The sequence below is a fragment of the Dermacentor silvarum genome, chromosome 5, assembly GCF_013339745.2.
Source record: "Dermacentor silvarum isolate Dsil-2018 chromosome 5, BIME_Dsil_1.4, whole genome shotgun sequence".
NCBI classification, from domain to species: domain Eukaryota; kingdom Metazoa; phylum Arthropoda; class Arachnida; order Ixodida; family Ixodidae; genus Dermacentor; species Dermacentor silvarum.
The window spans coordinates 113,208,553-113,231,571 of record NC_051158.1 but is presented as its reverse complement, the minus strand read 5'-3'; the positions used below and the strand labels follow the sequence as shown (position 1 = coordinate 113,231,571).

General features: G+C 44.9%; 2 protein-coding genes and 1 long non-coding RNA gene across 3 annotated transcripts in view; 1 reads left to right on the top strand and 2 right to left on the bottom strand.

Annotated features, from left to right (window-relative positions):
* Positions 1-23,019, bottom strand: part of LOC119453719 (gastrula zinc finger protein XlCGF8.2DB-like) — a 489,906-nt gene that overhangs the window by 174,992 nt on the left and 291,895 nt on the right. The gene's annotated exons all lie outside the window — the stretch shown is intronic.
* LOC119453721 (guanylate cyclase 32E) overlaps positions 1-23,019 on the top strand; it is a 197,038-nt gene that overhangs the window by 8,421 nt on the left and 165,598 nt on the right. The gene's annotated exons all lie outside the window — the stretch shown is intronic.
* LOC125945959 (uncharacterized) overlaps positions 20,230-23,019 on the bottom strand; it is a 32,020-nt gene continuing 29,230 nt past the window's right edge. Inside the window, exon 4 of the long non-coding RNA XR_007467265.1 lies at positions 20,230-20,531. This is a non-coding gene — a long non-coding RNA (uncharacterized LOC125945959). The remainder of the gene's footprint in view (positions 20,532-23,019) is intronic.

The window sequence follows — 23,019 nt, the reverse complement described above, 5'->3', positions numbered from 1 at the left end:
CTCAGCATTTTTTTGGAATGACTCAGCGAAAAAAGATGAACACTCAAAACCCAATGCACTGGGTTCGGATGTGGTACTAAGTGAAGGAAAAGGTTCAAGGTTGATGTTCGGAGTCATAGTCATGAGCCTGACAAAGGCTTTCGCCTTAAGGTCTCTTAGGTGTAGCTAAAGGGACTCCTGAGGCCTCATGACATGAATGTCATGACATGCGTGTCATGTAGGCCATCAAAGAGCCGCCTACGCCTTGGTGCTCTCATGGTCGTTTCCGTAACTTGGTAGGCTCCCCGCACACTGCTTCGCATAACACCGATTCCCACAGTGCGTGGGATCTGCCGGCTTTTTCGTAAGAAAGAATTTTAGCCAATTCCGGATGCCAGACATATCATTAGCGAAGGTGGTCAGCCAATGGCAAAGCTAACTTACGAAAGAGAAACTTTGTGAATCTGGCCCCTGAACTTTTAGATACCAGTTTCTAGAAGCTACAGTTTACTGTGCAATTTAGTAATCAAAACAGACAGATTAATTTCCCTAAACAGTACAATTAATTATATTGATGCTATGATTGAACACTCAAATATCACTAAGCGAATTGTAAAAGTAGTGATTTAAAATTTTATTCGTTTTGTTGACTGAATTAAACCACAATCGGCATCAAATACGGCCCTGTGGCTAAAGCCCAATACTGAGGCATCGAAAGTTAGTACGGTTTCTGATGCTAGAATTTACCCGTAATTTAGCAAGCAGAACTTCAAGAAGTCTTTTTCTGTGCAATTTATACCGGCAACTTATTAAAAAATGGTGTTCTATGGTTTGTGTTTCTAGGCAGAATTGACACAGGGGCGATATCGCCAGACCAGCCCTGTGTAATTATAGGTTTAAAGGGGGGACACGGCAGCGTAATTTTGTGATCATTACTTCCGATTGTCTTGATGGTCACCACTGTCTCTTCCAGGGAAATTTTAGGCGCTGAAATTCAATCCAGAATGTTGTTGTGTAAATTACATCTACGAACTGAAAATTCGCGATATCTTATCGCTCTTATGTGTTCAGCCACTGGTAGGACCCATGTTATCGGTCCATTCAGGGATGTTCGCGCTAATGAATCGGCTATTTTATTTACTTGTGATCCGCAGTGACCTGGTACCCCTAATAATTTTACAAGATTCAGCTGTGGGGGAACTAATGTTAGAAACGTCTTTACAGCTGATGAATTGGTTGAAGCTGTAAGCGAAGTACAGAGAGAAAGATAATCTGTTGTAATAACCGCACTGATTTCATTCGAAGGGAGTTTCCGCAGCGCTAGAATCATTGATGAGAGCTCAGCTTCAAAGACGGGAGTAAAATCTGGCAGTCTCAAAGAGAATGACCAGCCAAGCGAAAGCGAGGAAATGCCTACGCCCGCCTTATCGGCTTTCGAGGCAGCGTCAGTGGCTATTATGTTAATTGTGTGTACGTGTGCAAGTAATCTTGCAACAGATTATTCAAGAACCTGCCTGATTGAAACTAGGAGTTTTGTGGGAAGATGTCATCGAATTCAACCTTAATATTCTGATTTGAGTCATATGATAGAATTATGTCCCGAATGTTCACATTTAGATTATCTAATTGCTTTTATACAAGAACTATCTGTGGGGTGTACAAACGTTGCCATTGAGCAAGAAGGAAGGAGTTTGGATCATTTATAAAGATATATTCAGATCGTCTAATCGGAAAGCTGTAAAAGCTTAGAAATGTTTGTATCGTTAAGATGCGTAATCTGCAGGGCAATGTTGGCAGGCGCGCTTCCAGATAAAGAACATTGTTTGCTACAAACCTAGGGAGTCCCAGACACAGGCGCAGGGCTTCACGCTCCAAACGAACTAGAGGCTTAGTTTTATAGGCAGGGCTTCTCGAGAACAATACACAGCCAAATTCCAATATTGGCCACATGTACGTTTTGTATATCATTAGGAGAGAGTCCCTACGCAGCCCATATTTTCGGTTGTTCAGTCTGTGCAGTAAATCTAAAGCACGCTGTGCCTTAGATGCTACATTCTCTATGCGTGGACTCCAGTTGAGTTTTCTATCATAAATGATTTCCAAGTATTTAGGAGACTCAACCTGTGGAATGTGTTCTTGTTTATAGAATATAGAGATTGAAATTGGATCCGTTAGCGGGAACCCCAAGATTGCGCTTTTACTTACATTTAATGACATGCAAACTGTCTAAAGCCATACCTCAAGCTTGCTCAAGTGTCTGCAATTTTGGTATAGACAGTAAATGCTATAGTCGGCCGCGAAGAATGCAATATCATCTGCATAAACGTAAACTTACAAGACCTGAGTAGCTGAATGGAGCTTATTATTATGTTAAATAATATTGGAGATAGGACTGCTCCTTGGGGGACACCGCGAGTCTGAATTGAGACGAGGAGCAGCCATCCTTAAGCAATAAAATTCTCTTGATCTCAATTTTGCCAACCACGCAATAATGTATTTTCCGTCATTATGACTCTGTAGGACTTTCAGTAAAACTGAATGTTCCTCGGAGTCATATGCTTTAGCTATGTCTCGTGTCACTAAAGCAGCATATCGTCTTCTTTTTCTAGCAAGTTGCATGCGGCTCTCTAAATCGGCATGGGCAGACCATATTGAGCAGTCAACTCTGACGCCTATTTGATTTGGATTTAATAATAAATTACCCGTCATCCAGACAGTAATTCTGTAATGTAGAACCTTCTCTATGAGCATGAACATAGAAGTAAGCGAGATTGGTCTGACATTTTTTATGGTGTAACCTACTCCTTGTTTTAGCTATTGTAGCTAGTTTATGAATTGCTCAATAGATGGCGTTCTGTGTCCGTAAGTGAAAGAGACGCCGAAGCGTGTCGTCAGGCTGCTACCTCTAGTTTATGAATTGCTCAATAGATGGTATGATGTGTATATAGATGTGTATATGTCCTTGGAAATAATATCACTAATAATAAGAAAAGGTGCTCGCTCTTGGCGCGCTTTCTCTTTCGCTCGGAGTCGCCGGATGGAAGACAAGGCGGCGGCAGTGCGCGCTCGCAGACAGAATCCGGCCGTGCGAGAACGAGAGGCCGAAGCGTGTCGTCAGGCTGCTCGGCGACGCCGGGAAAACCCCGCAGTGCTAGAACGGGAGGCCGAAGCGGCACGGCAGCGTCGCGAAGATCCAGCCGTTCGAGAACGGGAGGCCGAAGCGGCACGGCAGCGGCGTGAAGAGGATCTGCAGAACGTCAGGGAACGGGAAGCAGCGAGAAAGCGCGCGTATCGGCAGGCAGACCCCGATGCAGCGAGAGCTCGTGAGGTGTCTGCAAAATGCATCAGGCGAGCTCAACCCGAAGGTGCCGACGCGCGGTTTAAGCGAGACTTTCTAGACATTACGTTCGGACACAGCTGCAGTGTGTGTGACAGATTATGGTTCTCGGGATTACTTTAGCTACTTTGCAGTCGTACGCTATCCATGCGTGTTTATTCAACAGTTTAAAATGCTTAGGAAGTCGCAAGGAGATAGACCGAATAAAATATTTATCACATGCACTGTAATTCTATCAGGACCTGGAGCTGACATGGGTAAGTATCGGAAAACTTGAGCTAATTCAGGCAATGTAACTTCAATAAAGTCTGACGCTAGGGCTGGTTTTTGCAAGCTATATGACGTAGACGACGTGAATCTACACTCTAGGCCTTTAGCTATGAATTCTCGTGATTTTGCCAATTCATCTGACGACAAAGTTACATAGTCAATATTTATTGGTGATGGCAGAATTTTGCGATTTCGCCTATATCTAAGCAGCGCTTTCTTGTTTTTTACGTTTTGAGAGGAGATCCTCCTGTTTGCTATCGTAATCTTTAGCTTTAGCGTGAGCGACTGTGCGTTTAAATACAGTGGCGTAAAACTTGTAATCAGCCCAATTTTGGGGGAACTGGTTAAAAAGGAGCTACTTCCAAGCTGCCTGTCGTCGTCGGTGGTCTGGTGTACAGTCTGCATTCCACCAAAGATTATGAGAGGCTCCTTTTTATCAGATTCAACAATAAATTCAACAATTTTTGTATGATCGTTTGATTACAGCCCAAAATTTCATAGCTTTAGTTCCTTCACGCTCTTCAGAATGGTAAGCGAAATGTGCTTTGAAATCATTTTTAAATTTACTGTAGTTTACAAATACTCCGATCTGAGAGCATGATGGCCTTATCGGTCAAGCAATTTCAAACATTATTGGAAAGTGGTGGTGTTCGTGTCACAGTCCAAGGCCAACCAGGATCAACTAGTGAGAGGTGATACTTAAGAAACTTAAATCTAAGGCTGAGCGGGACCGATCACAAATAAATGAAGGAATTCTAGTGTTGAGAAAAGTAAGATTGTTATCTATTCACCAATCCCACAAACGTTTGCCGTATTAGTCAGGTCGAAAACCCCAACACGTGTGATGGGAGCTGAAATCTCTCACAAGGATTCTGTCGTTGCATGATGACGTCACAGTGACAATATAAATATTGAGTGTCCTGTACCCCTGCAGAAAAGTATCAATTTACTAAAGAGAAAGGTAGGCAACCTGGTAAACTTATATCTAAGACAAAAATTTCACCATCAGGAGACCTGCTTATATGAAATCTTCGATTTGAGACTAATTCTATCAGTTATACAAAGAAATGCTAAGTCTCCCCCTTTCGATGGATGGTCTAATCGGAAAAAATCGGAAGTTATTTATTTGAAACTACTGATGACCTGTAAGCCCAGTATCTTACAATGCAATAATATCAGGGGAGAATTTTGATGACAAATACAATAAATCTGTTAGTGGAGAGTTAATTGATCAGCAATTTCAATAAAGAATTTTAAAGAATCCTATGGTTAAGAAAGAATTGACTCATTAACTGCCTTACTTGAAATGCTTTCTTTTAAGAAATGTTTCTGTGTAAGGCCGTCCTTCAAATGTTTTCTTTTTGTCTCTGAGTGAATAAGTCTAGTGGCTGATTTTGACAGAGGAGATCTAGATCGTTTTAGCGATTGGGGATCCATGTCCATTTTATCTGAGCTTTCTGTATCGTCATTGATGCCTTCGCTATGACCGTGGTCGACATCAGCAGAAGGACCAGCAATTTGATCATCTTGGGACATGAGTTTAGAAGCTACCTCTCCATTTGAAGGCCTTGGACACTCACTAGTTTGTGAAGTTATACTGATAGCTGTTGTCGTGCCGAATAACTGTGCCATCTGGTTAGTTAGTATTTGTGGCAAGGACTCGCAAAGCTTTCCAGGTAGGCGCTCCACGGCCCTCTCCATTGCCCTTTCGACAGCATCAGCAATAGAAATGCAAAGAGACGCATCTGTGGCCGCTGTATGACGGGCTGTGACAGTTGCGTATCCTTGTGATCTAGCTTGCATTTCAGCTGTGGCTTCCCTACGGGAACAACGCCTTCGCTCAACTATTTTTGGAATTTGTATTTCCCGTGCCTTTGCCGAGCAGTTCGAATAATCATCACAGTGGCCTTCATTGCAGAGGTAGCACTTTTTTACCTTACTTTTGCCCTCACTATAATTGCGGTCCTCACCACAAACTTGGTACCTAGGAGTAGACCTACATCCTTTCATAGTGTGTCCGTAATGCCAACACTTTACACATTGGAGAGTACGAGGGGATAGAGGTTCTACTCTGTAGATTAGGGGCCATGCCTTAATTTCTCGAGGTCTATTTGTCCCAGCAAATGTTACAATGACCGATTCAGTAGCAATTATGTGCTTGTCAACCACACGTCCACACCGATAAATTGAATTGCCCCTGCCGGTGAACACATCTCTAATATTTCTGTTGGTGTCATGTTCACATCAACGCCACGGACAGGCCCTTTCACACACGCCAAGTGAGGTGGAATAAATATGCTAACCGGATTGTAAGTCGACGCCGTCGGCATTTTGCCCGTGTTCCCACCGATCGCGCACTGCGTTGATGACTGTTGCCGGTGCCTCTGGGGCGGCTCGGAGGTTTTCAACGAGATCAGAACGGGACACTCGTCGAGCAGTGTCGGAAGTCTTTACCACCTTCTCACTTCCCAACGTTTTTATATAAATAGGCATTTGGTGCCGCAGCTAAACTTCGCCTCCCCTCTCTCCCTCCCTCCCTCCCGTCCTTCCACGGCCTTTCGCTCGACGGAAGAAGTCGTGTTTGGTCTATATATATATGTTGATTGTAAAGGAGGAAAAAGACGCTTAATTCTGCAGTCCTTCAGGGACCACGGCGCAGAGCGCGCGTTTGTTCTCCGCCGTGCGTTCGCTCCCCGTAAAAGCCCGCGTCCTTCGCGCCCTTTCACTCGTACATACAGCGTCCGGCGCGCGGCGACGATTTCATCGCCGTTGACGTCATACGGAACCTCACGGCGATGGCGACGCCGACGGCAGAAATCTGCTTTGGAGTGTCCATATAATTGCTATCGCAATAAAACCAGCCAACTACTCAATCCTTGACCACAACCTCGAGAGCCGGCCGACAACTCCTACCGCGAGGACCTTGGACCGACAGCGGAGAACGCTTCTTTCTGGTAACTCTGGTTTCTAGATGCTCGATTCGAAGCACTTCGTTCACTTTACCGAGTTGACCATAGCGCCGCCGTTCGGCAGGAGGAAATGCTACGATTTTCAAGAATTGCCTTGGCACCATCGAAATTTAGTGACCGCGTCTGTCGAGCGGTGGCGCTGCCTTCTACTATCAAAATTATAACTAGTACTACTATTACTACTAGCACTACTATTATTACCAGTACTACTAGTACTAGGCGATGCAATAAATCATCATCAGCATCAACAAGAAAGTGACAGTTAATTGGATGCGAAGAACGGAAACAAAAAAGGCCATGGAGAATCACAAGAATGGGAAAAATAAATTATAATTAAGAGTCTGCACGATAACACAGCCAGGGGTCGTCGCCCGTCATGCGCAGCACTACACTTCTCTTCTCATGCTGCGCTCCGGGTTCGCTTTCATTTTTCGCTGCGCTCGTTCGCTCAGTTACGCCGAGGGACCACACCGACGCTCGCCGCTGGAACGGGCACCTAAGGGCTGCGCTCCAACCGCAACAAGATGAGGCATGTGTCTGGTGACCATTCCGGAGACCACCAACATCCAGAGACCACTAACATCCAGAGACCACTAACATCCGGAGACCACTAAGCACACAATAATGAAATGTGAAGGAATTCACCCAGCGAGACAAGTAGGCAAGGTACACCTTCATGAAGTGATTGGATTTAAAGTGGACGGAAGCAAGAACCAGTCAGCAGTCGAAATAAGCAAAGGACGTTTAGAGCATTGGTGGAGAAAAAAGGAAGAGATGGGTACTACCGGATCCGTTACAGTCATAGGTAGCAGTTCGATGTAGGTAGAGAAGGTTTGAGGAAGATAAATATATTAAGGAAATGTATACAAAATGATATAAAGAAAAGCATATTGTCACGGGTCAACGCGAACAAGAGACCACACGTTGAACAAGACGGCGGAGCAGCTTCAGAATCACCAGCACAAAGACATCTTCTTCGTCTTCGAACACCCTGTCCTACTACTCAGAGTCAGTCAATGCATATACTGTCATCGTCGTTTAAACGTCTATAGATAGAGTACGCGTCAATATATAACATGCCTTATTATCTCAAGCAGTCGAGGTGACTATTTTTCACCACCCCGCTTCAAAGGGGATGCCAATAAATCATTATTATCATTATCATCATCATCATGGAGTCCAGGTGGAATGTTGAATAACAGAATGTTATAGAATACGGGGGATAGACTTGGCTTTCGGCGTTAAGGAACTGTCCTTAGACAGCTGCTCGTGATATAGGTCATGCATTTAAATGAATTGTATAAAAGCGCTTGAGCTGTCACTCTCATCAAAAGAAAACCCTCACTGCCTTGATAATAGGTCACACTCTGCTATAAGAGGCAAATTCAGTCCCTGAATTCACAACGAATTAAAAAAAAAGGTCCAGTGATAAGACCTGACAACCATCACTTCCTCGGAATAATTTCTACCCTTCCGGCGTGAATTTTGGAGGCAAATGTGAATTGAATAAACTAAGGCAAAATGCGTTCTTAGCAATTGAGGGCCGTGCTCGGCAATGCGCGCTTCACCTATGACTTGCACCACCTTCTTTAAGGAGATCTTCGCATTACGGTACAGGAAGCCTTTCCCGAGCGTGGAGAAACAAACTGGATCGATTCCTACTTACCCTCGTGATATTCCTGCTTCTTCTCTCGGCCTTTCTGTGACCTAAATTAGCTGTAGCCCTCTTTGAGAGTGGCAGAGACAGAGAGAAAATAAGACAATAAAGGCAGGGCGGCTTATATGTTGGATTGCGCAACATTTTGACGGGACACACAGAGGAAAAACACACACAACGGAGCACTTCGTTGTGTGCTTCTCTTCTGCGTGTCCCGTCAGAACGCTACGCAATATACCATCTAGGATTCTCTACCAACGCGCCCAGTAATAAAGCTTATGGAGGCTTAGCTTGCTTGAATCTGCAGAGTGATAATGTGCATATGGCTAACCGAAAATTAAACATTTTCTTTTTCATTAGCTATTTTGCAGTAACGTGTAGACGGTCTAACTCAACTGCACGGAAATTTTCCTTCGAGACCTCTGCCTCCAGTGTCCGATTAGTTGCACCAGTGTACATAATATTTACTGCAGGTCAGACACCGGACGTTTCAGCTGTTCCCTTAGTGTCGTCTTTCTGCGATATCCCTGCTTGTTATTATATCGCGCAGAATATTTAAGGCGGACTGCCTAGGGCACTGCTTCACAAAACGAGTGCTGGTATTTTCGCAAAACGTTGCAAAATGCGTGGTTCACGTTCTCTGCGTTATTTATGGAAGCATAGAAAAACCCACGCTTGAGACTATATGACATAAATTTCTTCTTTTTAGTTAAGAAACTATAGTAAAACATAGGCACAGGGATAAAAATTATCTTACGCTGTCGGACGCAGTCCTTTTTTTAGACACTTTAAAGCCTAAATTCTCAAATAACGTGGCGAAATGCCGCGTAATTACCAAAGCTTGGCATTTGCAGTAGTTTTTAAACAAGAACCAAACGAATTCCATGCCAGTGCAGTTTCTATGAAGAACTCCAATGTCATGGAACGGTGTACCGCCTTTCAGTTTGAAAGTGCGTCAGATGGAGCATTGAAGGATCGTATAGATGCAGACAGAAAGAACAACTGACAACAACAGCAAGTGCTCATTTTCTGCCCAATTGCAAACAGGTTAGCATAAAGATTGCCGCAATACAGCGTGACTCAGTGATTTTCTTTCTACATTGTTATACAACATTGCAGCGTGTCGGTTCGATGTCGGTTAGACGGTCAGCCAGCTGCTGCTGTACATGGACATTTAACTGCCATCAACTGAAGAGCCAACTCGACGGAGCTGCTTGAAAAACCATTCAATTCACCAAACTCATTCACCTCCATGGACCAAACCCTCATACCCAGGCTGTCTTTTTAGCGAGGCAAGAAATATAAATTATCCACCAAGAGAATTGCCGTTGTCAATATCTATTATATCACATAATTATATCAATACTTTCCCCTGACATGGTCAAGCGCGGTGGTTTTAGAAAAAAAGAGGCACTGCAGCCATTTTACAGCGGTAACGTAGTTTTTCTGCATTTATTATCATCGTCCCTAACGTCTTCACTTGATCAACTACAGGATTTTAAGACACTTCAAATCCAAGCCGCTGAATCCAAGCATTTGTTTTCTGTTCAAGAGCTAGGTGGTTGGGTGAAAGCATTTCATTCTTTGTCTGCTTATAGCTGTGCATCTCTATCTCTCGCTTGTTCTCTCTGTAATCGTTTTATGTTTTCAGACCTGATAATAGCAAGTTCAGTTGCACATTTAGGTTGTTTTTCTAAGTACACTGAAAGCGTCATACGGAATTAATATATCCTTTTGCATTGGTTTTTCTATTATTTGTTTGCCATTCTTGCTATTCGTGACATAAATTTGCCGCTAACAGTAGGCGCCGAATTGAAAATATTCGCATGCGAATGCAGTGGCGCTACTTAAAATCCAACTGTTTTCGCGGCTTCAATCCCATCAAAGGCACCCGCATTTCCCTGGTGGCCGTAATGCAAAAACACTCGCAAGAAAAAGTTTAGAAAGTTGTGGACTCTAAGAAACAAATGTTTATTTATGTCCCTAATGTTCTTCCTTAATTATTGAATATCGCAATTTCTGATCAAAACCCTCAACTCAAGTGAAAAATCTCGAGTATGAAGTTTACAACTCTCCTACTCAGGAAGAAAAAAAAAGCGACATCATTGTTTTGTAATACACATCTATTAGTAATTGTAACGAGAACGAAATTTATGCATAATACGCCACTCTGATATTTGCCAATAATTTGGTATGAGTTTTTCGAAACTCTCGTAAACATTTTAACTAATTATGTAGGATGTAAATTCACATATCATATTTAAGCACTGGATATGCTCTAAGTTCACAGACTAACGATATCTGGTTTTGATCCAAACTTAAGCATTTGTAAACTCCACAGACAGACAGACAGACAAGAAACTTTATTTTGTCCTAAGGGACTACTTTGTCGTAGTCGCGGGCCGCACCTGCACCGGGGGCGGAAGACCGTGACCTTCAGCCCTTGCGCAGGCCCTTTGGACAGCCCGAAGCTGGACTTGAAGGTCGTCGCCCTTGACGGCTTCTTCCCAGTCTTCTTGCCTGTTAAAAGGCGAGTGGTGCAATGCTGAACATTGCCACAGCGTGTGATTAAAGGTGGACCTTTCCTCGCCGCAGTCGGGGCAGCGGGGATCCACACCCGGAGCGTAGTGGCTCAGCCTAGATCGAGACGGAAATGAGCCCGTCTGCAGCATTCTCAACACCGAGGCCTGGGGTCTGCCGATCTTCGGGTGAGGAGCCGGGAACTGCCTGCGTCCCAGCTGGTAGTGAGCCGTGATGTCGTGGAAAGTAAGCAGCGGGTCCGTGGTCCGGTCGATCCCCTGCGAAGCCGGGCCCCTCAGACCGGCGCGGTTGACGAGACCTCGCGCCTGGTCGTGGGCCAGCTCATTGGGATTGATCGAGCCGGGAGAGACGTTCCGGCCCATGTGAGCCGGGAACCAAGTGATGACGTGACGGACCGTGCCTGGCTTGCGGGTCCTAAGCACCGCCGCAGACTCGGCCGAGACCGAGCCGGCGAGAAAGGCCATCGCCGCCGACCTGGAGTCTGTGAAGATCTGGGTGCACCCGGGATCGCACAGAGCCAGCGCCACTGCGACTTGCTCTGCGACGGACGCCGTCGAGTGTTGGATGGACGCTGCGTTCAGGATTTTGCCCTGGGGGTCAACCACCGTGGCGGCGTACGAGTTTGATCTGGGATACTGCGCCGCGTCGACAAAGCTCTGGGTTCTGCAGGGCAGTCTTGATGAGTGCTCGGGCCCTGGCTGCGCGCCTGGCCTCGTTGTGTTGTGGGTGAACGTTCCTCGGGAATGTGGAGACTCTAAAGGCGTCCATTTCTTCCTGTTGGAGGGGGACGGCGCACGACTCCGCGGCCATGGTGGTGAGGCCCGCCATCTCGAGTATTCGGCGGCCGGACTTGCTGGCAGACAGGCGAACGATCTGTGCCGTTTTCTGTGCTTCTACGATTTCGTTTGGGGTGTTGTGGACCCCGAGCTGCATCAACTTATCCGTGCTGGTCGTCACAGAGATACCGAGCACTCGTTTAATGCTCTTCCTGATGAGTGCGTCAATCTTGTTTTCCTCAGACCGCGACGAGTTTAGTGCGGAATGGCTCATGAGGAAGGCGTGGTAGATCCTTAGGAGGTTGGCTCGCTGATGCCACCCCTCCGGCTCGTCACTCGTGAGACGAGTCTGAGCATGTTTTCCGTCTTCACCCTCAGGCGCGCGATTGTTTGCACGTTGCTGCCATTTGGGTTGATGACCAGTCCGAACACCCTGAGATAATCAACCCTCAGGATGCGCTGACCCGTCTTCGTTCTGAGATCGATCGGTACTTGATCCAGCGGCATGTCAAACTTGCGGCCCTTTCTGTCGGGCCGGTACAGCAAGAGCTCCATCTTGGTCGGCGAGAGGACCAGTCCCGTGCCCTCGAGGAATTTTTCCGTGACGTCCAGGGCCTCTGGCAGAGCCTGCTCCACCGCTGCGTCCGACTCGCCCCCGCACCAGATGGTGATGTCGTCCGCGTAGAGAGCATGATTGAGATTGACGCCCCCGATTCGGTCGAGTCGGACCGATAGGTCTCTCATGGCGATGTTAAAGAGTAGTGGGGATAACACCGCGCCCTGAGGCGTGCCGCGGGCTCCCAGCGCGTATCCGTCCGACTTGATCTCGCCCAACTTGATCGTGGCCTTACGATCCCTGAGGAAAGAGCTGACGTACGCGTGAAAGCGTTCGCCGAGGTTCAAACTCGACACAGAGTCGAGGACGTGCTTGTGTTTGACGGTGTCGACAGCCTTCGCGAGGTCCAGCGCCAAGATTCCTCGGACGTCTCTCGTGACCACGTCGACTATCTGCCTCTTGATCAGTAGCATGACCTCTTGAGTGGACAGCGAGGGTCTGAAACCGACCATGTTCGGCGGGAGGAGCTGTCGTTCCTCGACATACCTCGATATGTAAACTCTAAGCTTCTATTTTTTTACTGATTAATGTCTTGCAATTTTTATAAAACCTCCAGGGCCCTAAATCACAATTTCACTTGCTAGAGACACTAGAACTAACTTTTGTCGTTGAAATGCAGATAATTTTAATCAAGTAGTTCAAGCAGATTTCTTATAAACGCATTACTGCTCTTTACGTGTATTTGAACAGAAAAAAAAAAAACACCGCCCAAGCACTCTGTACAGGTGGTTAACCAGCGAAGCTGAAACGTGCGGCCCCGGCGTTTAGCAGTGTCCCGACGCTGTATTAAAGCGTTTCTCAATTATTGGTTACATGTTAGTGTTTCTAGTGGAACGCAAGCGCCAATGGCGGGCGGATGCTGCTAACCACGACGCCGAGTTAACTCGATGTCGAACGCATACAACCGCGAGCCGATGAGGCGGCGTTGTGGGCAGAGCAGCGTCAACGTGGCAATTAATTCTGTCGGTGAAACACGCACGCTTGACACTGGGCACCACGCGGCACAAGAACAATGGAACTAAAGTGTAGTTGGCCTCGAGCTGAAGCTCCCTCTTAACGTCATGGGTTCGACAGCCATTCAGGACCTCCCCTGTTCTGACTGCTGCCTGTTACTCCGTTAACTCGGCAAATTTCGTTATCCTCATTGCACATTGCACCTCAGCATCTACAGAACTCTGGCAATGGATTGAAACATCAATTTCTAAACTTATGCATTTTTATTGCAGTTCACCCATTATAAGGGTAACGAAAACACGAAGCATTATTTGTAAACTCCAGGTGCTTTGAGTCTATCTATCCATCTTGCGATTTATCTAATTATCTATTTGTCTACCTATCTAGGCTCCTACGTCGTTATTACATCGTGGTCGTTACTTCAGCTGAATATATATCGGTATATATAGGCAGAGGGGCGGGGGGGCATGCCATGCATGCATATTTAACATGACTGACATGTCACAACATCCATGACGACCTATTTCTCATTGCATGTGTGCCACGACAACGATAGTATGAATGCATGACATGAATGGCAAATTTGGTGACATGTCATGCGCGTCATGACCCGAATAAGAAGACGTGCATGCGCATGCAATGTCATGATATCAATGACATCACATGCTTGTCCTGGCATGTATGTCATACCATAAATGGTATGAATGACATGATACCATTGTGGTCGTTTCTTAATATCGATATGTGTATGAATGTGATTGATATGACATGTGTGCAGGACCTCGCATGAAGACAGTAGCATGCGTGCAGTGACATGAATGTCATGAATGTGCGTCATTACATGACATTAATGACAAGACACGCATGAGCATGCCATGTCATTTCATGAATGCAGGTTTCGCCACACATATGCTGATACAAATCTAGTTAAAAGTAGGCCACGACACGATCACGTCATTTATGTCATTCATGACAATCACGTCACATCATGTCATGAATGTCCTGTCATTCATGTGATGCATGTAATGTCATGTCATTTCAGTCATGTCATGAATATCCTGATACATAATTTATTAGAAAATGTACCAGACAATATTTACAATCATATCATGACATGGATGACATGCCATGCAAGTCATGACATTAATGCCACCGATGGGATGACATTAGTGGATTGAATGATATCGCTTTTATTTCTTTAACTGGATATATTCTGGATATGCACGTCATGACATGCATGTGTTATAATAATGACATGTCAGGCCATGCATGTCATAAAACCATCGGCATGAATACGATGAATGCATATCATGGCTAGTCTATATTTCGAACCATGATATGATTCTCATGAACGTCATGACAGACACATAATTACACAAATTTATGACATACAAGCACGCATGGCATGGCATTATTACAATGACAGGAACTTATTCCGACCCAGTGGATCAAGTTGTCTAAACTTGGGCCGATGGCTATATATATTCAAGTGTTCGTGATGCCCTGATGGCCGTTGCATCGTCATTCCAGCTTCGTAATCCGACTCTTTCCTCGGATTCTCGCGTGCTCCTGCGCTCGAGCCAGGTTGCATGCGTAAAAAGATCCCGGCTTCTCGGCAGCAGAGCACACCGTGATGGTTGCATCCATTCAAACATCGATTGAAAAAGCAAGTTTCCAACGAACGTTGACTTCTGAGTGTCAACGTGACACCGCCTTTTTCAACCGCGGAGCTGTTTAAGCCGGCCGCAATGTGTGCCGCCTGCCACTGCGTTGCCTAGCGACCACCACGTGGAGCGTCGCGCGTTATGCTCGGGAGAGAGACGCAACCACCTCGCGGAGCGTCGCGAGTTATGCTCGGGAGAGAGAAAGAGAAAATGAGAGCGAGAGAGAGAGAGAAACAAATTGTAGCAGCACCAACGAGGCAACGCGCAGAGGTGCTGCCGACGCCATCCGCGCTTCTCTCTTTCCCCGCATTAGCGCCGAACGCTCGCGGTGTCCGTGACTGCAGCAGGCGCCTCTGGCGGTGGCTCGGCCGAGCTACTGCGCATGTGCCGTGACGTCATCCCGGCGTGTCGTCTGCTGCTTGCCGCCTGTACACTGTGCATAGCGTTCGCCTCACTTCCCCTACGTGTGCTCGGACTGCAAGTACTTCCCGAGGCATTCTCCGATGGCACGGACCACAAGGAAATGCTTGTAGACTTCGTATAACTGAGCATCACTTCGTATAGCCAAGACTAGCTAGGAACCGATCAGCTCCGCTGTGTCTTTAGCCTTGCACCACTAGTGCAAGCTACCCCGACTTCTTACCCCCCCCCCCCCCCCAAAGCTCGTACCATACTTTCACACCCCTTCTCTTTAGTACCAGGCCGCTTACCCTAACTAGGCCTGCTCCTTCCTGGTGCACATATTGTCCTAGTACGACAACGCTGCACTAAATTCCGCTATGGCATTGCCATCACGGCTCGGCCAAGGTGAGCAGATGCACTACGCCCCTCGTCCGAATGACTATAAGATGACACAGGTTTGAGGTTGTGCTACAGTATCGCAGTCACGTCGCCCGTTTGTGTCCTCCAAGTGATACCACGTGATGCAGTCAGTGATCATTTAGGTACAACGTTTCTTACACATTCAGCACCTTCATGCCGCTGCTCAGATGGATTTGATCGTTCGTGGAAATCGTGCAATCGTCGGTACCGTCGTCGTCTTGCTGCTGTCGTCCACACACGCGCGCGTTCGCGTTAATTCTAGTTCCCTGCAATGGCCTCACACAGACACAGATACAGGATTTACACAAACACATTGCTCAACCTGGTAACGCTTTGCGGAATACCAAACAAGGCTGCACAAGCAGCTGCTTGCAAAATGCTTCGCATAACGTCGATTCCCACTAAGCGTGGGATCTGCAGAATTTCTCGCATTGCGTTTTATTGCGATAGCAATTATATGGACACTCCAAACGAATTTTTGCCGTCGTCGTCGTCATCGCTGTGATGTTCTGTATAAAGTCGAACAGCGATAGAATCATCGCCGCGCGCCGTGCGTTGCGTGTGCGAGTGAAAGTGTGCGAGGGTGAGCCGGCAACTGCAGCTTAGTCTCGCGCACGGTGGTCTCGCGCACGCGAGAAAGGCGGCGGGAAGCGCACGATCTTTCACGTGCGAGGCACGGGGAGGAGGCGACGTAGACGTGAGGGAGGGGGGGGGGGGGGGCGTTTTGCTCTCGCGGCTGCTACTCACGGAGCTATCTTGCTCCGTGAGTAGCTATCTTGCTCCGGCTGCTAATCACGGAGCTATCACGGAGCGGCCGAAGTGTGCGCCAGCGACGGCCCCATCTTCAGAGCGATCTGCGATGAGCCAAAGTGCATTCACCGAGTGCCGGTAGCTTCGTATGCGCTGTGCTTTCGACGTTTAGTTCGCGTTGAAGCGCGAGAGCCAGCGCGAAGGTCAATTTGCTCGCGGCCGCTGGCGCGCTTTCTCACGTACTCCAGCGTTTTGACGCACTCCTGCGGTCATCGAGTGAGATGTGTTCATGTTTACCTGTGCGCGCGTGACATAGATGCCTCGCCTTTGTAGAAAAACTGCGACTTTTTCTGAAACATGGCCCACTTCTTCGCGCAAATTCAAGAGGCAAACCACGCCCACTGTGTGTTCTTTAGTGAAATTAATTTTGCTCAACTTTCCGAGACCCTCGTGCTGTATTTCTTTCGTTGTCCATATTTTACATTAAGGGCACCGTTTTGAGCTGACACATTCTTTCCTTTCGCGCCAGTCCAATAAAAGTAATAACCTTGGGCTCCCGCGGGCGAGCCGAAACGTTAGCAATGGTTTTAAAGCTTTTTTTTCTGGTTAGTGTCCTGACCCATTCTTTTAACGAAACAAAACCAAAGCAGGGAAGTCGTTTTAGGTGTAAACATTGGGCGAATATTCACAATTTCGAATACGGGCTCAATTAAAGAATTTATTTTTCCAAGTTTACAAATATTCCTTTCTCGTCGAATTTAATGGATAACAACACTCATTGGAGACTCGTCGAAGAAGCAATAATGCAAGTGGCGATAGTTCCGAGCAATTCTGCTGCCGGGAAGCCGTGGTTGTCGCGCAGCGCCACCAATTGGTGAGTGAACGCGTGCCGCAGGTCACTTCTTCTCAATAATTTCCAGTTACTAAATAAGAACTCCTTCCTTATGGCAGCCTATATACAAATTTGGTGTCTCAGTTTATGGTGTGTTCCGATTCCGGTCAGCATCGGAGACAGTCTACGTACACAGCTAAAAAATGGCTTCAAGCCCGAGTAATGGAATGCGTCTGCAGTCGTCTGATAGACAACGGAAGACGTTCCTTCGACGTGACGCCACCTCGAGGTGACAAGAAAAAGCTAAGAAATGCACGTGTTATTCCCGAATTTTGCCCCTTTCTTGTATGCGAACCTAGAAAAAACACGACGTAGCTTACATTAAGCCCATACGAAAGCGCGAATGCGTTTTCTGGTGAGCAGACGATCCTCGCGTCTTGTCGCCAAGCAGTGCTTGCTCCAAGATTTTAAGCTCAGTCGCCATTTCCTTTGTACTGCAAAGTAGCCGGCGTCGTTCTTGACTTTGATCCTGTCTTCGCGAAGATGTCTCTTTTGCTACCTTGGTCAGAATTGGAGCGATACTTTTGATGGCTTCTTTGCGCTTAGCCGTCTACGAACTTTGCTGTCCACGGCCAGTATCGGAACACAGCCTTAGGAAAAGCAATCTATTACTTGACCAGTTTCACCACGATCACAACCAATTAAAACAATGAGCGGTACTGCAATATCACGTTTTATCTCTCTCAACAAACACAGCGCCCTTGCACCTCTCCCGTGATCTATTACTGTCTTTGTGTTGGCGCGCCTGCTAAATAAAGGCATTTTATCGCTGATAAGATCCACAGTTGACCAGACAACCAGCTGTGAAAGGCAATACGTGAACGTACCCGGTAACATAAATAAGCGTAACATTTTATCAAACAGACTGCACCACGAATTTTTGCTTCAATTTATTTAATAGTGAGAAATTATTTGGTATTTGGTAGAATATTCGAAGACTGTTCCGAAACATTTGTATTCGATTCGATTGGGAAAATGTGCTATGCGAACACAGTTGAAAAAGATCGACGTCCTTTTTAATTATCCACGTACGCCATCTTCCGAAGTAAATCTTTCGGCATACTCTCTCCTAAGCCGATACTTTCTGGAGCCGTCGGTTTTCGTAAAGGCTACACCACTCGTATTCGTGCTTCGTGTAAACGATTCTACTTTAATGGAACCTCTGCCACTGACCTAGTTCGTTTGATTTTTATTTGTGCCTCTTGCGAAATTTTCTCATAATTTCTCGCAAACTCCATATTTTAGTCTTCCAAGCAACGTATATTTGTTCGTTTCTTTCTTTTCGAATCCGGGTGCCTCCTCTACAGGCAAAGTACTCGTCCTCACTGCCAGAATCTCGCACAATACATCTATTGTGAAAGGTCCTGCTTGAATGGTTTAATCCAGTAAGCTCCGGTACGAGGAGGTCACACTGAGAATCTGCCCCTTCGAGCAGTGTTCTCTGAGCAGTACCTACGAAAGCTTGGCTTGTCGTTCACTTCCTGTTTCTCTGATCATTCACCGTGCTGCCGTGTGTATTCAGTCTTTACAATATAAAGGTCTTCATCACAAACTGCTTTGTCGTTTTCACTTCATTACCGCGCTCCTACTGTTCATTGTTACGTACGATTTCAATTAGAGGTGGGTCGCTCAGGAGCGAGCCGGATCTTTTGAGCCCCTCTTCTTAAAGAGCGAGTGAGCCGTGGTTCAGTAAAAGTGAGCGGCGGTTCCTTTGGAGAAAGGGAGCTGGTTGTCTCTCCGAAAGAACCGCCACCCACTTGAACCACCACTCACTCGTTCTTCAAAAAGAGCGGCTCAAAAGACAGCCAAAGGCGAGAGGGTGGAGGCGACTCTTGCGAGGAAGGGCGGGAGGGCAGTTGCTTTCTCGCACTGCTAACCCTTACAAAAAAAATTGTTGAAATGTTGTTGAAAAGTCATTGGTCAATGTCAATAAATAGCATTGAAAGCACATTGAGGCTTTGTTGAAACATTATTGAGAAAATTGTTGACAGGTGTTGAAAATTGGCCCGTGACATTTTGTTGAAACATCATTGGGTTGTTTCAATTTGTGAAGTCATCGACGGATTGTTGAAACCATGTTGAATGCCAATATTGAAGGCCCATTGAAGAACTGTTGAAGATGTGTTGAATGTCAATATTGAAAACCTGTTGAAACATTGTTGAAATATGTTGAATGCCAATATTGAAACCCCATTGACATAATGTTGGAACTGTGTTGAATGTCAATATTGAAACCCCATTGAAATATTATTGGAGCAGTACTGAACATCAATATTGAAACCCCATTGAGATCTTATTGAAGCATTGTTGAACATCAATATTGAAACCCCATTGAAGTATTATTGGATGTGTTAAATGTCAATATTGTTTTATGGAGGCAAAAGGCGCTGCGTATCAGAAACAAGACACAAGAGGAAGAACACAGACAACGCACACGTTAAGCGCCAAACGTGTGTGTTGTCGGTGTTCTTCCTCCTGTGTCCTGTTTTTGATGCGCTACGCCTTTTGCTGCCTCCATTAGGGTTACACCAACAAGCCCAATGTGCAATGTTAGTCAATATTGCAACACCATTTAAATATTATTGGAGCAGTGTTGAACGTCACTATTGAAATCACTTGAGAGCCCACTGAAATATGCTGTTTGGTGAGCAGTGTTGAAAATTGCACTAGACTTTTCTTTAAATACTACTGAGCTACGTTGAGTCTCATAGCATTACGATTGATGCCATATTGATGTGATCCTTGCAGGGGCAAACTTAAATGCAGGCACTTCTGTATTACAGACCTGGGTCACCCAGGGATCAAAACCACTTTTAGATATAGCCTGTAATGGAACATATTATAGAGCTGCTAGCAGAACCATTATGCCAGTTTTTGAATTGGCTTAACACACAAAATCAATACTCCACGAAATGAACAGCTCCAAATTGATGTGGACAAAAAGCATTTTTTTAGATGAACTGTTTATTGAAGCCAAACATTTGTTAACTGTACAGCCATGTGTGCCTTGAGATAAAAAAATTCATATTTCAATCTACAAACTGCCAGCAGCTTGATACAATAACGAAATTGAATACTGAGAGGTGTAAAGTTTGCGTGTCCCTAAATTAAAACATTTCTCAAAATTGAAATAAATAGAACATAAATAATATACAAGCATTACAGTAAATAACATTTAAAATGTACTTGCTTTCTCTATTTGGTAGCCAGTAACATAATAATCATGGCAGAATTTGCATGAGCCCACTGAGACTCTTATTTATTGGTTAAATGGTGTGTGCCCATTTTACTAAACGTTATCTACCTGTGAAACGACACAGTAATTACAATAAGTTGTGCCATGGCAGCAGTTTATTGTGCTGCATTGCTTGTTGCATGATCCAGTTGCGTTTTCTGCCATGATTACTAGGTTCCTGGGCAGGTCATTACATACCAAGCAATTTATTCACTTTGACTAAAGATTTACATCCTATAGACCGTGGCCATTAGTTACCTGCTGGAACACTTAAAGGGAACTGGCATGAGGAAAAATTTTTTTTAATTTTTGAGTGCCGCAAAACAAGTTAGAATGAAAGAATTTGCAAGAAGTCAGATTTCATGCGTACATGAAAGAAAGCACATCGCTGCCTTGCCCAAGATCTGTTGTTGAACTCTGAATTTAAGCAAACTTTTACCTCTTAACTTTTACTGTTTTGAAATAGCAAAATAAACGATTACTACAAACATATGTTAATATGTAGTTTTTCTTAAACAGAACCACTCTGACAATAGCACATATTCCACTTTCCGGTGTATGTATGAAACCTAATTTTCTGGAAAATTTCTCACTGTGCCTACTTTTACTTTATCAAACAAACTTGAAATGGTGTGCCGTCATGGAACTGTCTTGGCATGAAATGACCCGAGATACCTATGAAATAAAATTGTCAAGAAACACTATCTTTTGTAGAAATATATTAAAAATTTACGTAAAAATGTACTAAAATACAAAGCGCAAGACTTGTGCAATTAATTATTAATCACAACACAGTAATTGTGTCTGAACCATCCAACCTGGGCTTTTCAGGTGACTAGAAACACCATAATAATAAAAAAAATGTTGAGGGCTGCAAGTGCACAACACTTGAACTGTCCACAGACTTGGGCTCTTCTGGACACTTCAGGTCCCTTCCAAGAAGTGAGGCCAGAGTGTTCTTAATGTACGCCATGTTTGTCCCAGGAAACTTGTGACAGGTAAAGCCTGTAAAAAAAGGAAAATCAGCATGAGGTTTAAGATCAATGTTCCACATGCAAAAGTGCGACATACAGTATGCCCTGTTGTAATGAAACTGTTTCATTTGTTTTGTTTATTCAAAGTTTTCACGAGTTCAATTCTAGAGAATGACCAGCTTTCAAAGTGGAGTGGTGCCGGAGGACTCCACTTAGTACAATATGCAGAAGGCAAACAGGAAAAGCTCACTGTGGCAGAATAACTTCATGAATATCCTTGGTGTGAAAGATGTGAACGTTGCTTGCTTAGGAACAAAATGGTGGAAAAAAAGACTTCATACTGTTGGTGAAAAAACTTAATGGTAGACTACTGACAACTAAAATTAGTTCTCTGAACATTCATAATCAAATGTGCAGCACTTTATTGCACTTTTCCTTGCAGGAGTTGCTCGAAATACGGTTATGTGACCAGAATTGAGTATGGTATATCTGAATTTGTTTTACGAGCTCATATGCTACTGGAGTGCACTTCTCGCATTATGATAGCCATTCTTATGCCTCTCTACTTAAAAGAAATTACTGCTTATAACGAGGATTTACTGCAGTTGCGCGATAACCTGGTTACACTAACACAAATAAATGCGAAGAAAAAATAAGAAGAAATGCTCAGTCTTACAAGAGAAATATGCAAGTGGACTGACTCTGCTAATCCTTTGAGGGTCACTGCCATGCATGTAGTGTGGCGGAAACAAATCGTGTGGTCACGACCATAAATATGAGGCAGCGAAAGAACATATAAATAAGCATGCCTTTTAAGAATGAAGTGTCCCCAAGCATCACATTACAGATTTTGTAACCTTCTGCGACTTCTACAAAAATCCTGATTGTGCTGTTGCCCCCTTGGCTTCTTACAAAACTGATCTTTCTCTTTACTCTATGGTGCCCATCACTGCAGTAGTTTGGGAGTATTCACCTAGTTTAATGTATTGTGTCATTACATTTTAAAAATGTGATTATGCTAGTTTGCCCTGCATGCTACAATAAACATGGTGTAAAACTGTGCACACTAAGAAACCTTTGTCACTTTGTGAAGTAAAAAACTATTTACCCATTTTTTTTCTCGAAACGTCACTCTGAAGAACAATGCAGAATAAAAATATAATGCTTAAATTGGGGGACGTATTTCCAGAAAATATGTAATCCTCAAAGGGTTAAACATGAACACCTACAAAGCTCATTCAATCCTTAATAAAGCTAAACCCATAGTACTTGACCAATGGTTTATAATAACGCTGAAAACAGGCAAGTGCGTCCTTGAAGTAAGAAAGCAGGAGGCATTTCCAACAATTTCCGAGTGGGAGCTGTGGACATGCTTCATGTTCTGTAACAAGCTTTATATAGTAGCTGCCAAGGGCCTATTGAGTACCGATCATTTTATGGGAACGTCAGAAAAAGTCAAATACATACCTTTGTTTTTTCCACATCTTAGAATACAATGTGATAAATTGGATCTTAATAGGTTGAGTGCCTAGAATGAATGGACATTGCTAAACAAAAGCAATGTTGACAACGAAGTTGGCAAC